Source organism: Oryx dammah, unplaced genomic scaffold, assembly GCF_014754425.2.
Source record: "Oryx dammah isolate SB20612 unplaced genomic scaffold, SCBI_Odam_1.1 HiC_scaffold_10, whole genome shotgun sequence".
Taxonomy (NCBI): Eukaryota; Metazoa; Chordata; class Mammalia; order Artiodactyla; family Bovidae; genus Oryx; species Oryx dammah.
The window spans coordinates 14488343-14494298 of NW_024070194.1; the positions used below are offsets into that span (position 1 = coordinate 14488343).

Consider the following 5956-nt stretch of genomic DNA (forward strand, 5'->3'; position numbering starts at 1 on the left):
GTTATTGTTATCGTTGTTCAGTCACTAAATGGCGTCTGACTCTTTGCGACCCCATGAACTGTAGCACGTGCTGGGCTCCATGGGATCCTCCAGGCAAGAATTCTTAAGTGGGTTGCCATGCTCTCTTCCAGGGGATCTTCCCAACCCAGGGATCGAATGCCTGTCTCTCCTGCATTGGCAGGCAGGTTCTTTACCACCAGTGCCACCTGGGAAGCCCCATACTCCAGGGCAGGGGCTGGCAAATTATACCTACAGAGCAAATTCCACCTGCTGCCTGTTTGTGTCAAGCTGGGTGGTGGCTCTTCGGTGAGAACAGATGTTGGAAGAGTTGAAGGCATTGATTCTTGGTCCACAGATCCTAAAATAGCTACTGTCTGGTCCTTTACAGAAAAAATCTGCTAGCTCCTGACTGAGCAGAGAATAAACAGAAGGCTGGTTTCTCTAAGAAGCTCTGAAGACTGAGTCCTAAACTGCTTCACTTAGGGGGCTGTGCTCAAGTTTGTGAATCCAAAAGCATCTTCCCCGGCTTCACCACACCCTGGCACTCTTACCTCGAAATTGAGGCTGCCAAGTCTGGTCCCAGAGCTTTGGATGATTTAGTAATTGTCATTTAGGATCACGGTAACTAACGGCATTCCTTGAAACATGGTAACTGGGGCACGATGAATTCCTCACATAAGGAAAATGGGCAAAAGTATGCCTTCACCCCTCACTGCAGTCATATTTATTCTGTTCAAGTTATTGCAACAATATCATTGGTTCTCTAGTGCTGGTGAGAGCAAAGGTACTGCTGAAGTAACTGGGGCTGAGAAAGATTCAGTAACTTCCCAAAGTCACAAAGCTAGTGAAGTGTGGTCCTGGGTGAACCTCAGGCAGCCAGATTCCAGAACATGCATGCTTAAACTACAGTACAGGACACCCTCCCCAGAAGGTCCCTGAGAGCTAGTTGCATTCCTTTCTCCATTTTACAAATAAAGAAACTGGAGGTTAGAACACGTAAAATAATTGTAGGAGGTCAGGCGCCCCTTCAACCTCCTCTCTGAGTGCAGATTTGACAGAGTCGGAATTCCAGGCACTTTCCAGTGTTTCACTGGATTGTGAAATGACCCTCTGTGGGCAACCCTGGTCTAGTGGCCGAGCCCTGGCTCCAAAGTCTGAGATATGATGTGTGCCCTTGAGGGGAATCACAGAGCATCGTAAAGAGGTCCTCCAGCTTCATTCTCCATTGAGGAACTTTGGACAGCCTCGCGACTCTGCCTTTCCCCACGGCACAGAGCAGGCCTAACAGTGCTCTAACAATTCCACTTCCTTCCTACTTACATCAGAACTTCTGCCTCTCCACTTCCTAATCTGTGAAATGGCAGGGATAATCACACCTCTCTTCCAAAGGTACTGAAAACATTTAATGAGAGAATCCATGTAAAGTGGATTCTCATAGCATACGGGATGTGCTCAAAAAATAGCAACTATCACAATAATGAGACAGAAGGACCTGAGGCTGTTATTAGATTAGATGGTATGAGGAAATAATAAAATACAACTTAACAAGTGTATATGACGTGCCAGATGTTACATTAAGCTTTTTAGGTCATTACCTTTTTAAATCGTTTCATTGATCTCTTATTATCCCCATTCTATAGATGAGGAAAGCAGGACATGCCCAGAGAGGTAAAATTATTTGCTGTAGATTACATAGAGATGTTTGGATCTTAACCTGGGTCAGTTTAATTCCAGAGTTTACCTGGAATTCTTACCTATAATGCTATGCCAGTTGTCTCAAATTGCTATCACTTTCTGGAATGCGAAAACGTAGAACAGAGGCTCCTAAGTTATAACATTCATGCTAAACTTTATTAGACTCTTCTATTAAGAAGAAGCTGTGTTCAGTGAAAGCCTATTTATTAAAAATGAGCTTGAATAATAATATAATAAATGAAATAAAAAATCATGTCTCTTACTGTCAAACCAAAGATGGATTATGACGTGTTGGACGAGTACAAATGATTCTATAGTCCTGATCCAGGAAAAGATTTGGAGGCAATTTTGCCTCTTAAGAAAGTACTGTACGATGCTCACTCACAGAGGATTTATGAGAAATGAAATGGAAACTCTTTCAAGATTTTATTAAGAGATATAGTCTTCCTGCATAACTTCTTTCCCTCCTGGACATTTATGAATGTTTGGCTGGAAGGGTGGTCTGGGAGCTTGGTTTTGATATATGTGGTTCCTACAAGAAGGTGCCAAGGGAGACATTTTTCCGTCAAAAGCCATATGCATGAGGATCCTGGAAAGTCTTCCAGCAACAGTGGACACTGGCAATAAAAATGATCTAGGAAGAAAACACACTGGCAGTGCCAGTCACTGCAGATGCCGAAGGACCAGGGGCCAAATACGTAAATACCTTCAGAACTTTGTGTGGAAAACAACGTGGGTTTAAATCATCTTTCTCCCAGATTCAGAGTTTTTCAGGACACAGTCACAGCTAGAGAATGGCCAGCCCAGTGATTTGGTAATACAACCTCCAAGTGCACTGTTGAAACCCACAAGAGACAGGAAATGAGAAAGGTGTGTGACCTTGCAGTCATGGACCCCACCACACTGGGGCCATGCCATTGCTCAACAAATAGACTGAGGGACTTCCCTGGTGGTCCAGTGGTTAAGACTCTGCACTTCTCCTGCAGGGGGTGCAGGTTCAACCCCTGCTCTGGGAACTAAGATACTGCAGGGCCAAAAAAATCCCCCAATAGACTGAGTTTCCCACAATGCCATGGGCAGGATGAACTGAGTGTAACCAGGGCAGCCTCATGTCTCTTAGCATTCTTTATGATGTATGTGGTTTGACACCAATCTTGACAAAATTCCTCAAAGCAGGAAGAAAAAAATTTGTAATGGAGTATATCAAGCAAGCAAGCAAGCAAACACGGACACATACACACACACCGCTACCATCATCATCAACAACAACAGAGTGTAACTTTTGCATTTCTCTCTTTTATCTTTCTTTCCAAGTTAATCTTGAACTATACTCTCCTTCCCCTTCTGAACATAGCACCCACTATCATTTTTGGTTCCTTGGCATTCCTATTTGCCGCAGGACTTTTGCACAAGATATTTGGAAAATGTTTGATTTGTTTTCTCGATGCCTATTCAACTTCTATTCATCCTTTAGACGTCAGTTCTGACAGCAGCTTCTTAGGAAATCTGTGATACCCGACTCATTCCTCTTACATTAGGTCACATTCTCTGTCATCTATAGGCACAGTTTTGTATTCCTGACACTTACAGGACTTATTATAGACATACTGTGTATGTATGTGTGTGATGATTATTTGATTAATATTTGTTTTCCCTACAGGATGAACTCTTTCCAAGGAAAGCAACTATGCCTGTTTTCCTTCACCGTTTTATTTTTAGAGATTTTGCTGGAACTGGGCCAGAGGAGCACCCAATAATTATTTGTCAACTATGTGGCTAAATGTGATATTGTGATGTATAATAAGAAATATATATATTTCATATTCATCCCCATTTCTGGAGCAGAGCTAACCCCCTTGGAATTTCCTAAGTGATGAAAGTGATAACAATGTCTAGTTATGTGAATGCGGGCACTTTTGGAAAGTCCCTGAAGATGGGAGCTGGTTGCCAAGGAACCCAACCTGTGGTCAGAGGGTTGGAACCTTCAGTACCACTCCTTCAACCTCCAGGGAGTAGAGAGTGCCTGGAAATTGAGATCAGTCACCAAAGGTCAATGATCTACTCAGTCATGCCTATGTAATGAAGCCTCCAGAAAAACCCAAAGGGAGAAGGTCCAGAGAACCTCCTGGTTGGTTCCTATTGAGACTGGGGAGAGCGGCTCATCTGAAGAGGGTGTGGAAGCTCCACCCTCCCTTCCCATGCATTGTCCTATGGATCTCCCACCTGAGTTACACCCTTTTAGGATGAACCGGTGACCTAGTAAGTAAAATGTTTCTCTGAGTTCTGTGTGCTGCTCCACTACTTAGTTGAACCCAGGAAAGAGGCCACTGGAACCTCCAACTTGTAGCCAGAGGGTCAGATGCACAGGAGATAAACTGGGCTTGTGGCTGGTATCTGAAGTCTATGCGAGGAAGCGAGAGTTGATGTCAAAGTATTATTTGCTGAGCACGTTGGCACTTCCTGCACGTGATGCCAATGCTGCTTATCTGGAAACCAGATTTTCAGAACCAATGAGCCAGTGGTATTCCACTTTAGCTGTACATTATAGAATCACTTGGAAAGCTTTAAAAAAATCCAGTTGCCCATGGGGCTTCCCTGATGACTCATGGTAAAGAAACTGCCTGCCAGTGCAAAAGATACAGGTTTGATCCCTGGCCTGGGAGTCACATGCCATGGAGTTATTAAGCCTGTGTGCCACAACTATTGAGCCTGTGCTCTAGCGCCCAGGAGCTGCAACTTTTGACCCCATACGCTGCCACTGCTGAACTATATGTTCTAGAACTTATGCTGCACAACAAGAGAAACCACTGCAATGAGAAGCCTGCTTGCTGCAGTTAGAGAGTAGCTTGCTGCAACTAGAGAAAAGCCCGTGCAGCAATGAAGTCTCAAAAATAAATAAATAAATGAAATCCTGATGCTTACAACACACCCCCAAACAAATGAAATCCTAATCAACGGGGGTAGGTCTGAGATATGAGTATTTGCAAAGCTTCCTATGTGATTTCTGGACCATAAAGAAAGCTGATTGCTGAAGAACTGATGCTTTTGAAATGTGGTATTGGAGAAGATTCTTGAGAGTGCCTTGGACTGCAAGGACATCAATCCAGTCAGCCATAAAGTAAATCAGTCCTGAATATTCATTAGTAGGACTGATGCTGAAGCTGAAACTCCAATGCTTTGGCCACCTGATGCAAAGCACTGACTCACTGGAAAACACCCTGATGCTGGGAAAGAATGAAGGCAGGAGGAGAAGGGGACAACAGAGGATGAGATGGTTGGATGGCATCACTGACTCACTGGACATGAATTTGAGCAAGCTCTGGGAGTTGGTGAAGGACAGGGAAGCCCAGTGTGCTGCAGTCCATGGAGTCACAAAGAGTCAGACACACTGAGCAACTGAACTGAACTGACTAGGTGATTTCAGCGAGCAGTTAAGGCTGAAAATCACTGTGCTTGCTGGAGTTAATTTTCTCTCCTCCTTCTAGAAAAGTGAGGAGAGATAGGCCAGACAAAGACTTCTTAAAATATGGCTGCTCAGAAGACATCATAAAGAATCTGCCTTTTCCCATCTCTCTTTTTAAAAGTAATAGACATTTAAGGTGTGTAACACAATGCACACCACCCACACACACACCAAATTTCCAGCCTATACTTTGTGATGAGGCTTCTCAGACCGATTGTTCATCAAAATCATACTGGAGGGCTTTGAAATAGACTGATAGGCTGCACCTCCAGAGTTTCTGATCTGGTAGGTCTAGGGTGGGGTCTGAGAATTTGTGCTTTTGCCAATTTCTCAAGTGAGGCGGATGCCACTTGTTCAAGGACCACATTTGGCACACCACTCTGCCTGAGGAAAATAGTAAGAATGGGAGGAATACTTCCAGCTTCTCTCTTTCCTATTCATTCCCTTGCTGCCAGTGACTTTGTGTGGAATGATGCAGAAAGAAGGAACTCATAAATACCTGTGACTCAGCCCTTTGTGAGATTTCTCTTTCAACTTGGCCCTCACTGACTGTTGGCATTCTGGACCCAGAGGCCCTCCAGGGTCAGGGACTAAGACTGGCTTTGAACATGTATCTAAGGCTCTAATTCTAATAAGACTGTCTGCTCCCCAAACCCCTCAGGTGATTGATCCTGAACACTAGATTTTAGATCCATCTAGAGTTTATTAAGGGACCCAACTGACTATACATAGATCTAGTTCAGTGTTATCAGCAGTTTTTCGGCATATCATTCAGTTTCTCGTGTCTGTTCCTTAATT

At 43.9% G+C, this 5956-nt stretch overlaps 1 non-coding gene across 1 annotated transcript; it reads left to right on the forward strand.

Annotated features, from left to right (window-relative positions):
• Positions 1-2638: 2638 nt before the first annotated feature.
• Positions 2639-2711, forward strand: TRNAR-UCU. Its single transcript has one exon. It is a non-coding gene; the product is annotated as a tRNA-Arg (tRNA).
• Positions 2712-5956: the final 3245 nt, after the last annotated feature.